Raw genomic sequence first — 15,622 nt, 5'->3', positions numbered from 1 at the left:
ATCTCTTGTTGCTGTATGCATCACTCCTGATCCATCAGTTGACTAGTGTATGCACCAAAATGTTCCTCTGTGCCATCTGTCCTCATGCCCAGATCTTTAACTCTGTCTAGTAAATTGTCCATATCATGACATAGTAGCGTCACTGTTATTGCCATTCTATCAATCTTCTCAGTTATGGCTTTATTTTCTACCAGAATCAGAATTTAATGTCCAAGTTAGATGGTGGAATGGCCTCTCCCTCTGTGCCATTGTCCCCTGTAGCCCCGCATTGTGCCATTCTCGCAATACTATCCTCAATATTTTTGTGGGATTTTGAGGCCACGACAAAGCTCCCCTTAGGTTTTGGCAGCATGTGAGCAAAAAGAGGCCCCCTCGAGTGGTTGCCCAGGGTGCAGTCCAAAACTAAACTCATCCGGGATCCCCTATACACCAGTCAGCTCTGGACTCTGTATTTCATGGCACACACTAGGCTCCTCCTCCTGTCTCTCAATAGGTGCTTCTCAATGCATCTGTGAGGGTTCTGATATCCTTTAACCACTGTACAAGAAAAGAACCAACTGTGGGGAGCAAAAGAGAAGGTAGAAAGGGGAAGGGTCACTCAGTTCTTGTCACCCCCATTGACAGTCCAATTCAGCTGCCCAATTGCCACTGTACTTCCCTGGGTCGAGGACTTCCCTTGGCAGCTGTGTAAGTTCAGTGCATATGGTCCCCCAGTGCACACCTCACATCTTTCTAGCAGTGATCATATGCACTGTGTTTGAAAGTGGGCTTGTTACATCTTCGTGTAACCGGCTGCCTTAGGCCCGAGAACCCCACACAGGCTTACATCTCCAATCTTGTACTGGAGGAAATATGAATTCTATCTTTAGGTGGAGAGGGCCAACATGCACTTACCCTCCCTCAATACCGAACCATCCTTTTGGTTCCTGGTTTGATCTGTGCAGTCCTGTGGCCTCAAACAAGTCCACAGGTACCCACCGCACTGGTCTTCACTAGCAGAGCCATGTGCCGACACCAATCACCGTCGCTATCAGATGCCGTCTCCAATTGCCTCGCTCTGTGGCCTGTCTTTTGACTGTGCGCGCACCCGATAGTGTTTCCGGCCCGAATCCGGCTCTTTCTCTCTCTCCGCTCTGACTGTCTGAATCAGCAGGCCACATCAGACCCCGCTCCGTCACCACTCCAAAATGCTGCAACACCAGCTCCTGTCCCTCATTAGTGAAATCGTTGGGTGTGGACCTCCGAGTTATGTCTCCTTAGTGATGGAAAACAACCTGTGGGTCTGAGGGAGGGTCTCACAGATTGCTGGTTGCATGAGCTCTGATTGAGCACATCCACTCAGCCTGCCATCTTAGCTCTGCCCCCTATGTGATGCCTATTGTTAGGAATGGGATATTTGGTTGGCTAGGGCATGTGCCAAAATCGGGTAAAAACCACCACTCTATTCAAGATAAGGGAGTTACACTCCTAAAATAACCCCTGCTCACCCCTTGGTAGCTTGACACGAGCAGTCAAGTTTTTCTTAGAGGCAGTTATGTTATGTTGTGTTAATAACAACTCATAAAGCGCACGGTCACCCGTAGGTTTCATGGCGCTGAGCATGAAGAATGCTGCAGCAGAATTACTATGCATAGGCTTGCTCGAACAGCCATGTTTTTAGAGCTTTCCTGAAGCCCAGGAGGTTGTCACAGCTCCTGAGTGCCAGAGGGAGAGAATTCCAGAATCTGGGGGCTAGGTGGGAGAAGCAGCAAACTCCTTGCCGTTTCCGTTTGAAGGAAGGAATGGTTAACAGGTGAAGGTGGGCTGACCAGAGACTACGCGGGGGTATGTACTTTGTGATCGTGCTACTGATGAATATGGGGTTGTTACCGTGCAAGGCCTTGAAGGCTAGGCATCCAGTCTTAAAGGCTGCCTGTTGGGCCATCAGCAGCCAGTGGAGTTTCAACAGCTCGGGTCTGGCTGACAGCCATTTAGGCTATTTGTGGATAAGTCTTGCTGCCTGGTTCTGAACAATTTGAAGTCTTTTTAGTAGACCAGCTGGTAGACCGAGGTAGATTGAGTTCGAGAAGTCAAGCCGTGAGAGTACCAGAGCTATCACTACCTGTATGAGAGCTGAGTAAGTCAGCAGGTGGGCCATTTTCTTGATTTTCCGTAGCTGGTAGAAGCTGGAGGAGATCACCGCTCCCACCTGTCCTCTAAGCGTGAGATCGGCATTAAGAGTAACCCCAAGGTTTTTCACCAAGGGGAAGGGAGTGGTAGGAGGCCCCAGTTCCGCCGGCCAGTAATGCGGGCCCCAGCTAATCTCACTCTTCCCAGGCAGTACTAGTTCCGTCTTGCCTGGGTTGATTTTCAGGTGGTTCATGTCTATCCAGCGCTGGATGTGAAGCATGGTCGCCTGGATCTCAGCCGCGGAGTCAGGTGAGCCTAGTGGGAATATAAGCTGAAGATCATCAGCGTAGTTAAAAATGGTGATATTTCTGTTTTTTAACAAATGAATCAGGGGTCTGAGATATAGATGAAACAGTAGCGGGGACAGAGAGGAGCCCTGAGGAACCCCACAAGTGGAGGTGAGCTTGGGGGTGGTGAAAGTTCCGAGCCTTACTGCTTGAGTGCGGTTAGCAAGGAAAGATTCTATCCAGCAGAGTGCGGATCCTCGCAGGCCAGCCTGCTCGACACGGTTCAACAGGATATTGTGGTTGACCACGTCGAACACGGCCGACAAGTCCAGGGGCACCAGGGCCTGGTGGTCACTCCTGTCTGCGTTTGCTCTGAGAGTGTCAAGGACTGCAAGAATCACAGCCTCAGCTGATCGGAAGCCAGCTTGATTTGCGTTCAATGAAGCTTGACAGACACCTAGCCACATGGGTCTCCAGTATTTTGGACAGGAATGGGAGGAGAGAGATGGGGCGTTAATTAGAGGGGTTTGTGGGGTCGGCCCCTGTTTTTTTAATAAGGGGAACAACCGTCACATTCTTGAAGTCACTAGGGACCTTGCCTTGGTCGAGTGACTCATTGAGGAAGGGGATAACCCTCTGAGGCATGAAGGAAAAGATGTCTTTTAAGACATGAGGTGGACAACTGTTGTTCGGTTAACCGGATTTAACATGGGTCATTAGCTCTACCAGTATTTTGGGACAGATAGGTTGAGGGGCATCTAGTGTGGATTGGTTACTAGATATATCATCCAGTGGTTCCCAGCTAGTAGTGTTAGGGAGGCTGTTTTTGATGGAGGAGATTTTGTCCAGAAAGAAGTTATTCAGGGAGTTGCAGAGCTCTTGAGTAGGGATCTGAGTTGGCGAAGTTCTCTCGTCATTTCACAAGTCGTTCACTATCTTGAAGATTTCTTTGGATTTATTGTGGGCATTTAGTATTCTGGAAGAGAAGTAAGCCAATTTAGTGGTCATGATGGCTTTTTTATAATCTCTGCGGGCTTTAGAGAATTACTCCCTGTCTTCAGTGGAGTATCTTAATCTCCATTTTCTCTCTATTTGGCGCAGCTCAAGTTTTTGTTTTTTGAGATCGGCTGGGAACTATTTGTGGGCGTCTGAGTGGCGGGCGTGGGAAAATTTGGTGAGCGGGACATGAGTGTTGCTTGCCGACGATAACCACTAAGAGATCTTCTCTTCCATTGAATTGACATCAGGGCTGAAGGTGGGTAGAGAGCTCGTCAAGGTGTTGACGAAATCCGATTTGTTTAGGGATTTCCATTTCCATTTACACCTTCCGCCGAGGGAATGGGCTTATTATAGCCACTGATAGTGGTTGTGATCTGTATCAGGTTGTGGTCTGACCAGATTGATGGAGTGATAATGGGCGTCAAGAGTGAGAGATTATGGGACCAAATTTGGTTCAAAGTGTGTCCCTTTTCGTGAGTAGGGGTGTGTAGATGCTGGCCGAGGTTCAAGTTGGATAGAAGCTCTGAGAGTTTAGCGGCATGAGGTCCACCGAGACATCATTGAACCAATAGTTCAGGTCTCCGATGAGGAGAACCTTAGCATGATTTACCACTAGGGTGGCCATTTGTTCACTTAGGGAGATAGGGAAGGTGGGCATTGTTTGAGGGGATCGGTAGATGAGCACTAGCACCAAGGACCCAGAGTCTGTGTCGAGTTTGACGACCATGTTCTCGACCTCCAGGAGGATGGGGGAAGTCATAGTGGTGAACTTGTGATTTTTGTGGATTATGGCGGCGACCCCACCTCCCAGTTTCCCAGGGGTCCGGTTGGCCGACAGGATGTAGTAGTCGGAGGGGAGTGCTGCTAGAATGCCGGGCCAGGTGTCCTGGGTTAACCATGTTTCGGTGATTAGGAGGACATCAGGTTTATCAGAGGTAAGCAGCACGAAGATGTTGAGTTGGTGCTTTACCAGGGAGCGTGTATTGAGGTAGAGGAAGCAGAGGACAGTTTGCTTAGTTGTTGTGGCGTCGATGACTGCGGGGGAATAAGGACCAGGAGCGGTAGGGCGTGGTCTGGCTGAGGTAGTAGGATACCTTTAGTTGATATGCAACTGTAAGTAGTGGGGTCCAAGGGGGGACGGTATTGTGCTAATGATCTTAGTGATCTTAGTTTTCTGAATGAGTAACTTGTAATTTGGCCATGATCCGTGGTCCCTGGGCCGGGCGCAGACAGGCTTGCCTTTGGCGTGCAACCGGTGCGCCTGCTGCGCGCGTCCGCTACACGTCCCTGACATTAGTCCAATTTTATACCGAGCGTAGGCTAGCTTCAGGGGGGAGTTTCTCGCTCTGCCGGTCCGCCCTCCACTCAAACAGCCAACAGCTGCAGTGGACCGGGGTCGGAGCGGGAGGCGTGCAGCGCAGTGAGTATCACAGGAGTGATTTAGACAGCGAGGTGCCCTGGTTAAAATAGCTTTCAAGAAATGAAATGATAATTTTTAAAAGTGCAGGAAACAACACACAATGCAGAGCGCAGCCTGCAGTAACGCGACTCCCAGATAACTTCAGTCGCGCGTCTCTGAGGCTACAGTCTTTATGTGCAGTTTGGGAAGCTGGTGTCAGGGGGGTGCGTGTCTCACTCTGCCGGTCTGCCCTCCACTCAAATAGCCAACAGCTGCGGTGGACCAGGGTCGGAGCGGGAGGCGTGGGGCGCAATGAGTATCACAGGAGTGATGTAGACAGCGAGGTGCCCTGGTTAAAATAGCTTTCAAGAAATAAAATTATAATTTTTAAAAGTGCAGAAAACAACACACAATGCAGAGCGCAGCCTGCAGTAACGTGACACGCAGATAACTTCAGTTGCGTGTCTTTGAGGCTACAGCCCTTATGTGCAGTTTGGGAAGCTGGCATCAGGGGGGCGTGTCTTGCTCTGCCGGTCCGCCCTCCACTCAAACAGCCAACAGCTGCGGTGGACCAGGGTCGGAGTGGGAGGCGTGTGGCGCAGTGAGTATCACAGGCGTGATTTAGACAGCAAGATGCCCTGGTTAAAATAGATTTCAAGTAATGAAATGATCATTTTTTTAAATGCAGGAAACAACGCACAACGCAGAGCACAGCCTGCAGTAACGGGACTTGATTATGTGCAAAGCATTTGCACATAATCAACAATAATTATGTAAGCACTACAAAAGGACATCACATCAGTTTAGAAAAATATCCAATATTTGTATATACTTAAGACAAGACCACAAATGATAAAAATCCCCAATACAGTACTTGAAGATTTTCAGTTATCAAAATATGCTTGAAAAACAGTTCCTTGATGTCGATAGCTCCGTCCAGGGCTATTGCAGCGTCGTAAACAAACAAATCCAAATAGAAATGCAGGGTGTTGGCAACCTCTCGTTGAGCTACTGAAAGCACAGAGTCTGCAGGTGTCGGTTCCAGAGGTCGGTGCAGGAGTTGTTGGGGCCCTTGAAGTCACACTCATTGCAGATCAAACTCCTCTCTGATGAAGTCAGGAGCGCTGGCGACGGCAGGCGTTGAGTGCTGCGGTGCGGCATGCGGTGCCCTCAGGTCACGGTGCGAGCAGCGGCTCGGTGGTGGCGTTGGTTAGACCAGGGTTGCGGTGCAAAGTTTATGCGGTGCTCGTCGCGGTGCTGGCAGGTCGTGTTGCAAGCAGCGCCGTTGTCATTCCTGAAGCGATGTTGGAGGCTGACAAACTAGAGTCAATGGCGTCGGAGCCGGTAGGCCAAGGCTGAGGTGTGGGATGAGAGTGGTGCGTTAAGTAACTTTACGAGCGGTGCCCTTAAACCATGGTGCAAGCAATGGCGCCCATTTCGGCGTAGAGCGGAGTCGTCGGGGATACCAAGCCGTCATTATGAAGTGAGGTGGTGCAGTGTGCGGGTCTCACAGGTCACGGTGGTTGAAGTGGGTTTGTGGCAGCATCAGCAGGTATCTCTGGTGAGACCAGGGTCGCGGTGCAGCATTACGGTGGTGCCGTCTATGGAGTCTTCAGGCCACGGAGTCGGTAGCGGTGTCATAGACATCGTCGGGTTGCTTTTCTCCCATTGCAGCACAAAACACGCAGTCCCCAGAGCTGAGGGCAGAAGACCTTGAAGTCTTTGCTGTTCCTGAGACTTCTTAAACAGGGAGCAAGCTCTACCTCAAGCTCTTGGAGAAACTCACAAAAGTAGCTTGCAGAAAGTTCAGTCCAGTCCTTTCACTGCCGAAGACAGAAGCAGCCACTGCAGGCCAACACAGCAAATCACACAGCAATGTGGTAGTTCCTCCTTACAGCTTCTCCAGCTCTTCTTCTTGGCAGTCTTCTTGGTCCAAAAGAGTTCTAAAGTTCAGGGGTCTGGGCCCCAATATTTATATCCCAAAATCCTTTGATCTCCTTTGCAGAGAGTGTCTGTGCCCAGCCAGACTAGTTTTGCCTTCTCTGGTGTGTTTTCCTGGTAGAAGGTGGAGACGGCATTGTCAGAGGCAGACCAGGCCATTTAAGGTGCGAGGAAATCCCCTCCCCCTTCCCCAATTGCAGGCCAAGTCTGTTAGCCCTTTCCTGACCCACCTAGACTATCTGGAGCCACTCCTGCTCCCCAGCCTTCTGTCATCCTGAACCCAGACAGGCAATCCACATTCCAGCAGAGGCACACGGGATGACTGAGCAAGAAAATACTTACTTTCTAAAAGTGGTATTCTCAAACACAGAATGTAAAAACCACCTTCACTAAAAGATGAATCTTTAGATTCTGAGTTCAGGCATACTAAACTTAATTTCCCTACCTAGGTCCCAGGGCCAGTTATGGTTATAAGATGTTATAAATAAACTTCCCATTCCGTCCTATGCGAAATAGGTAGCCTTGCAATAGTGAAAAACGAAATTGGCAGTAATTCACTATCAGGACATGCCTTACACACCAGGGCATGTTCTACCTTTCACATACACTGCACCCTGCCCACAGGGGTACCTTGGACCTACCTTAGGGGTGGCTGACATGTGAGAAAAGGGAAGGTTAGGGCCTGGCACGTGGGTGCACTTGCCAAGTCGACATAGCAGTACCAGACAGCGCACAGGTTCTGCAATGGCAGGCCAGAGTGACATATTATGGGCCGGTCGTGTGGGTGACACAATCCAGTGCTGCAGCCCACCAACAGCATTTGATTCACAGGCCCTGGCACACTCAGTGTACTTTACTAGGGACTGACACATAAATCAAACAGGCCAATCATGGAAACACCAATCCATAACACATTTTACCACAGGAGCACTTGCACTTTTCCACTGATTAGCAGTGAGAAAAGTGCGCAGAAACACTAAGCCACCAAAAACAGAGTCAGAACCAGGAGGTCAGAAAGCAAAAACTCAGGGGAAACACGCCAAAAGATGCCAAATCTAACGCCTATATTTAATTACATCTTTGTCATGCTCCCCATGACAATTTCACAGACTCAAGTATGAGACTCTCACACACTTATCAGGAATGTTGTAAGAGGAGTAGGCCAGTTCTAAAAGACACTAAACTGCATGCCTAACCTACTAAAAGGGGGTTTGGTTGTCCTCCTAACTGGTGTGTTACTTGCAAATGTTGAAGACAAACAATTAAACCCCTGTTTGGGTCTTTTTAGATTGACACATACTTTGGACAAAAAACAACTCTTACTGCTCTTCACACTAGGCATGTGCAATCAGGCCACAATGTAACCCTATCATACAGTCCAAGAAAAATGCTTGACAATAGCCCCATAAACTAATTCAATCTCTAGATACGGTTCAGGTACTGCCCCCAGTATGGAGAAGTAAGGACATCACGGTAGGGGTGATAGGGGGAGAGGAAATTAACTGGTCCTCATAAAGGGAAAAGGGAATACAACACATTTAAGCCCTGTTCGATGAAGGAGACTTGATTCCATTTGATATACTCTCATGCAAATATGGTCTCCCACACTCACAAAACTGGAAGTACTGTCAATTCATCCATAGCCTACAAAACATTCTAGGGTTTCTGCCTTATGATTTGGAGGCTCCTCCACTATTACAATATATCATAACCTGGAAAGACTATAGAGGAACCACTGCAGTTTTTAATGTAATGCTGACAGATATCCTTTTTTCTCCCTGAAACACCCACAATCTCTACTGCTGGTAGGAAACTAGGTTGGACCTGTCAATATTTGAGGAGGAATGTAGTGAAATCCTCGAGGAGCATGATAGAATGCTACAGAAGGCTGGCTGAAATACAGTTCCTTTAAGGTCTGCCACCAGTGGTACTAAACCTGGGATACGCTTTTTGGGTACACATGCAAGTGGACTCTAAGTGCTGGAGAGACTCTGCTCCAGATTGCAATATAGTGCGCAAAACTTTCATATAATTGGCAATCGGTCTGGGATATGTTGAAGGATGAACTTGAGGTAGCATTGGTACTAATCAGCAACCTGATGTTGCTGCATGATACATTAGCCTGCCATGAATTGCCCTGACCTGTAAAAAGATGGTTCTCTTAGCCCTGACTTTGGTGAAGCTAGAGATCTTGTTCCACTGGAAATACCACATGCCACTCTCTTTTAGTACTTGACTATCTGACATGATTGAGATAGCGACCTACGGAAAAATCATGTACAAGCTTAATGACCGAATTCAGAAATTTGTGGATATATGGGGCTCATTCTGACACCTGTGACCATATCTGGCCACTTAGGTGCTCGCGTCCATGGAACATTGAATGTCCGCCTGCCGCCTGGACTAAATCCCTCGCGCACATCGGTTCGTGCAGCAGAAACCGCCACTTTGAAACTGTGTTTGGCTCCCTGATTCATTCCTTTTCCAGCCGGTTCTTCTAATATGCAGTGTGCAGCTATACAAGGAATGTGAACCTTGTCAGCTCTCCTGGGCGCACCGCGCTGCGGGCGCTTTTCCGTTGGACAATTCACAACGTGATCCAGAAATACTGTTCTACAGCTTCACCTTTTTCCTGCCACCCCCCTGGTTCGTGGTGCAGTGAAGATTGTATCCAGTCCCCGTCCTGAGGAGAACCGTCAATCATCTTGGTTCGAAACGCGTTGACCCCCAGCCTGTGCTAAAATAGAGGGGTGCAGCTAGGGATTAAAATAATCCTACGTGTGTGGGCCCTTGCGTGCAACCAGATACATTACCTCAGTCACAGGTTTTGTGAGACAGGCAGGCAGTTGTTCCACCTTAAATTCCGCCTGTCCACTGGTGTTTCAGTTTATAGGACTGGCTTGTGTTTTACATGTTGAATATTTTCCAATTTTTAATCTATGTGATATGTTTGTATTGTATTCTAAAATTGTATTTTGGTGTCATGTAATTTGTTGATGATGTAGTATTCATGTCTGTAATTTCTGGACCTATTGTGCACACAAATGTTTGTTTTTGCATTTGACTTGGCTGTTTTATGACAGCGTTTTCTTTTTGGGCGCCATGTATGCTTGAATTTTGCAATTTGAATGTAAAATCATTAAATGTTTTGCTAAAGATCTAGCTTGACCACGCAGTACTTTTGGGCTGTGGGGGTTTCAAATAGGATTCAAAAATTTCCTGGCAAGCCATTCTGTTCTGTTTTTTCAAGTATTGAGGTCCAGGCTGGCCAGTTGTTAGGACCCAAACCTTCTTGTGCTGACGTCACTTAGGTGATACGGCACGATACCACCTAATGACAAAGTGACACATTCAGACATTGTATTAATTACCAGTCCTCAGGGGACTACTAAACGGCTCTGGGAGTGTAGAGCTGGCTTGAAGTACTTCACCTGAAGCCAATTTCCAGAGTTGACATATACACATTTCCGAGGGCCACGGACAAATATCGAGGGATCATGGAGACTGGACATTAGGAGATTAGAGATGCGTCTGTGCACATACAGTGGGGTGCATGAATGTAGGGTATGAAGGATATGAAATGGGATGCTTTTCTTTCTTTATTTCTAACCATGCATCAGGTCTGGACCTATCTCATATTTAAGGCATCTTGGTAGTTTGATAGTGGAAACTGCTGTGAACTGGGAGCTAGGGGTTTGCATGCTATTTCTCTTTCCTTCTTTCTACTCTTTCTTTTTCAAAAATTAGTTTTTTCCCTTTCAGCTAAAATTACTCCATTTCCCTCTCTCTGTCAGAGAACACTTTATTTCAGTTACACTGTTGCATACTAAGGAATGATTATAATGTTGTTTAGTTCCATCTTTGTCTAAAACCAATAACAATGTTTACATACAAAAAAATACACACATTACTGACCATTCAGATTTTAGGTAAACAGTATAACAAAATCCAGTATAAACAAACTAATAGGGATCAAACATATTTTAAGGAAAGCCACAATAATAATTGTGCTCATGTCTAAGTATGGGCGGATCTAGCGGATCTCGCGTAAGCGAATTTGCGTATTTACGGATTCGCAATCCGCAAAATCCGCGAACTCTCGCGGATTTGCGGATTTTTGTGTTTTTTGTGTTCGCGAGGATTTGTGGACGATTTCGCAATTGCAAACTTACTTCTCGGCTCGCAACGGCCGCGACTACATTGTTTCTACGTCTGGTTTATTATCACAGGTTCACAGCACCCTCTGTTTCACCACTGCCACCCTCTGGTACACCCATGCCACCCTCTGGTACATCCTCACTGCCACCCATTAGGTTTGTTTATAACTGTAGATTATGGGGGTGAAAAAAAGCAAGCACACCTGCCCTGCTTCAACTGCCATGAATTAATGTGGGGTTGATTAATGTGTCAGTGATTTTGAAACTTCCAGTCTGGCAGGCACCTGCTTCCTTCCTTATCTGTAATTTGCTTTCTGTTGCAGTGAAAGCAAGCACACCTGCCCTTCTTCAACTGCCATGAATTAATTTGGGGGTCATTAATGTGTCAGTAATTTTGAAACTTCCAGTCTGGCTGGCACCTGCTTCCTTCCTTATTTGTAATTTCCTTTCTGTTGCAGTGAATTTTTTTTCACAGGACCTTTATGGTCTGCTTGTAGCTATTCTATGAGCCTGCTGTTTGGGTCATAGCAGGGTCATAGAATAGTTGCAAATAGGCAACTGAACTCTGGAGGGGCCCCTCAGGAAGCACTAGAGTGAATGGTTACTAATGTTAAATTTGAACTTTTGCACCTGCTGATTGCTTTCAGTTTAGCAAAAATCGTTTTTCTGCAATTTCGCGCCATTTGCGGGGCGCGAATCCGTGCGAGATCGATTTCGGAAGCCGCGAATACGTGCGAATACACTATTTTTTTTTGTGGCGTGTATGTTCGCGTGATTTTTTGCATGTTCGCAAGGCGCTTGTAGGGATACGTTTGCGAAGTTACCCTAGCGGTCGTACACGGGCGCGGCCATCTTGTTTGCGTGACGTAATTCCGTTTCCGGCCGCTATGTGTAATCTCGCAAAGTGTGCTGCTCGCTAGTACAATTTCGCGCGTGATCGCGAGGAAAATCTCGCACGAACTTACCCACGCGGTCGCGAATGAGCGCGGCCATCTTGTTTCTCATTCATTGCTATGGTTCTGGGCATGCTTTCTGTATCCTCTCTGAATCTCTGCCATTCTTTGCTTGTTTGAAATTTTTTTGATCTACTTTTACTTATTATCTATCCCTCTATTTTTCTAGCTCTATATTTTTGTGTTTTCTGCTACTTTTTGTTAATTTTAAACTACTTTTTTTAAACTCTTTCCTTTTCTTCTTCCCTATTCTATTTCTTCTTTATTATTTAACTTCATTTCTGCCCAGACCATGGTAAAGGGAGCCGGGAAGCACCCTGAGAAGGGGAAGGGTCCCGCACCCCGTGCCCGGCTCCCGTGCGGGCGTTTGAGGGGGGAGCTAGTGATGCCACGGGAGTTCTTTAGCGCGGAGGAGGTGGCCGCACTCATATTCCACGTCCAGCGCCGCCTCCCCAAGACCATCCTGGGAGGCGGCAAGATCGCAACCGGCTATGGCATCCGGGAGCGCCGGAAGCGGTGGGAGAAGGTGTGCCGGGCCATGTTTAAGCTCTCTGGGGTCTGGCGCACCTAAGACCAGGCCACCCACAGCTGGACGGATGTCATGGACCGGGAACGCGACTTGCTGGACGCGCTCGGCGTAGAGGTCCCCGGGCTTGGTGAGTAGTAGTAGCTATTTCTAGCTATTTCATCACTACTCTGTTTTATCCGGCTCTGTTATTTGCAAATCTTTGTTCTTTACCAAGAGCAATAATGCTGCCGATTACATTGTAGGTAAATTATATTTCAAAATCTTCTATGCATTTCAGGTGCACTGCTCTCCTTCTCAGTAGCCTTGTTTGCTACTATGCTTATTTGTTTTGTATTTTGTGTTCATTTCATTGGCCTGAGAAATTATGTATGAGTGTAGTGTAAAGAACTGCGTAATGCTAGACACTAAGGGTCATATTTTCAATTGCCGGCGCATCCCTGCAAAGTAGCAGGGATGCGGCAGTAATTGTGCGCCATGCCACCACCACCACCCATGGGCCCAAAACGTCACAGAAGCCTTACGCATCTGTGCCGTAAAGGCGGCGCATTGCTGGAGTTGCGTGCCAACGATGGCGCAGCTCCAGCAATGCTCTGGGGTGCCCTATCTCCCCAATGCTGCATCAAGCCGTACGTCGGCTTCAAGCAGGCGCAGTGTTTCAGTCACGCATCATTGTCCTAAAAGTGACTGATTGACATCTTGTAGATTTCCCTCAGCCACTTTTATGATTCGTTCCTGCGCAGGAACGCCCTCCCTTGCGCCGGAACGCCCCCTGATGGCGCAGGGCTTTACAACGTGATGCATCTCCCATATGCGTCATTTTTTTTTTATATACGCCGCACCATGGTCGCCTCTTTTGTTCTGCCGCTGCGTCACAAAAGTCACGCAACAATGGAGGAAAATGAGCCGCAAGGGACTTCTAAATCAGCCCCAACAGACTGAAGTCCAGTACTTCCTTTAGACACATGGCTATAAGAAGAAATAGTGGTGGTAGTCGGTGGATTGATAGTTTGAGTATTCACTGATCTGCAAGCACGATGGACTTTGTCTGTCACTTCGCATGCTGGTCTTTCTTTCTTTCATGTTGTACATCAGCTCCCCCCAAGGGCAAGAGGACACAGGAGGAGGAGGAGGGTGCTGTTCAGGAGGATGCAGGCCAGGATCGGGCAGGCGAGGGCTCCTTTGCTGGCCCCAGTAAGTTTTAATTTTAATATAGAGTACCTATTTTTTCCTAGCGTTCCTCATTCGATTTTTTCTAAATCGTCTTTGATCTTCTTGTAGACTGGATCTAAATTCTTATCCTGCCTCGACTATGACTCCCTGTGGTATTACTAGATTATTCCTATTAGTCTGTCTGTGTAGCTAACTAAGATTGCACATTTGGCAATTCCATTGGACTCCCATTCTAGTCAGCAATAGCTCTATGCACTGAGTGCAGTGCTCTGGGATTGTCCATAATGTCTTTTCAAGTCTTCTAAATGTTTATGCTTTGACAATTGCCAACAATAAAAAGGTGAATGACCACCAAGAAAGAATAAGATACTACTTTACTTTTGGTTTGGATAGGAGGACAATCCATTCTACTACTGTTGCAGGGATAAATCTGCACAAACCGAACTATGAACACTAAATAGTGCATTGTTTATCAATTATAATAGGCGCAGGTAGACTTTCTTTCCACATACCTCAGTGATATCAGACTTTGAAGAACCCCCAATCTCCTTACTGACTAGATAGTGTGGCAGAGTCATTTAGCTCCCAAAGTCACCGATGATTGATCCCCAATGATGATTAGATTATCCAACACAGGACAAGAGTACGGAGTCACAGTCAAGAAGTGTCAGAGGCACTCATGTTTGCAAAAATTCCAAAACCTTTAGCTCATCCACTCTAGTCTGGAGGACCAAAAACCACAGAGTCTATTTAAGTTTAAAAGCTTTATTAAAACTAAACACATTTATTAAAATCATGTTTGTCATAAAAGTAAACGTTTAACTGAAAATGGAAAAGTGCTTAGTGCTAACGATTAATTGGACACATTTCTTGTGGTCGAGCTGAGCTCTCACCTGGTTTGAACTTGCGCTTGACCCTGATCGTGTTCTTATAAGTCAAGCTTCCGTTAGGAGAAAAAGTGGTGTGTGTTAAAAATAAAAAGCAAGCAGTCATCAGTTGTGCCAAAAAGTGCATCAAGACAACAGCCTTCCCTGGAAAAAGGGACATTTTTACTTTAGAGTAGACAGTTACAAATTATTACATTGTATTTCGTTTTTTTAACATTTCTTTATTCCTCCTAGACCAAATATTATATAGTAGTGAGTGGTGTATTCTAACACCCTTAAATGTACTTTGTAGGTGGAACATCTGGTGGCGGGGCCAGCGCGGAGGTGGTGGTGTTGGACGCGGACTCTGGGGAGGAGGCGGTGCAAGTGCCGGACGTTCCTGTGAGGGTTCGCACGGTGGTGGCGGGAAGAGGTAAGCTATATATTCCTTACTTATTGAGATTGAAGACTGCATAGTGTGCTTTCTGCACGGGTGTATTATAAATCAACCAGGTAGTAGCCTCCTCTAAATGTACTTCGACTTAGCTGTGATATATCCGGTTATTACGTTGGACACTCCGTACCTCTCTTAATAACTTTAGTTTAGTAGTAGTACGTCATTCATGTGTGGGTGTATCACTGTTCACTCAATAATAAGCAAAGCACCTAAAGTCATCCCATATGTCATCAAATACATCCCATGTGAAGTGATAGATAATCAAATTATTTAGCTTCTTCATTTTCCTTTTCTAGTACTCATTTGCACTGTAGGGTGAAAGGTAAATTAATTAACCACTTGGATGCTAAGGGGTTTACTAGGAGCTCCATGTAATTTCCATTGAAATCAATGGAAACTCCATGACGAGTTACCCTTGTCATTAGCAGCCAAGTGGTTAAGCAGTAGCCCTTGTAACAGAGTATTCTCTGTGCCACCCGTAATAGAAAAGTAATAGCTTCACCACCTGCATGTACTGGACCGGTACAGTAACGCAAGTCTGTCTCACTCATCATGGTGTGCGTCTGTTTTTCTCGGTTCAAGTTCACTGCGCTGGCATTCTGCCGGCTTGCATAAGATAACGTACCAATTTTCCTAAACAAGAGAGAAGAAGAAGAAGAATAAGACTGGTGTACTGTCATAGTCGACTGTAATGGAAGTCCATAGTGGTCGTAGAATTTGTTCATTAAACTCCCACTAATGTTAGAGCAAGGATG

Source organism: Lissotriton helveticus, chromosome 5_1 (assembly GCF_964261635.1).
Source record: "Lissotriton helveticus chromosome 5_1, aLisHel1.1, whole genome shotgun sequence".
NCBI lineage: Eukaryota > Metazoa > Chordata > Amphibia > Caudata > Salamandridae > Lissotriton > Lissotriton helveticus.
The sequence above is the reverse complement of the archived record's forward strand: the minus strand, read 5'-3'. Positions refer to the sequence as shown.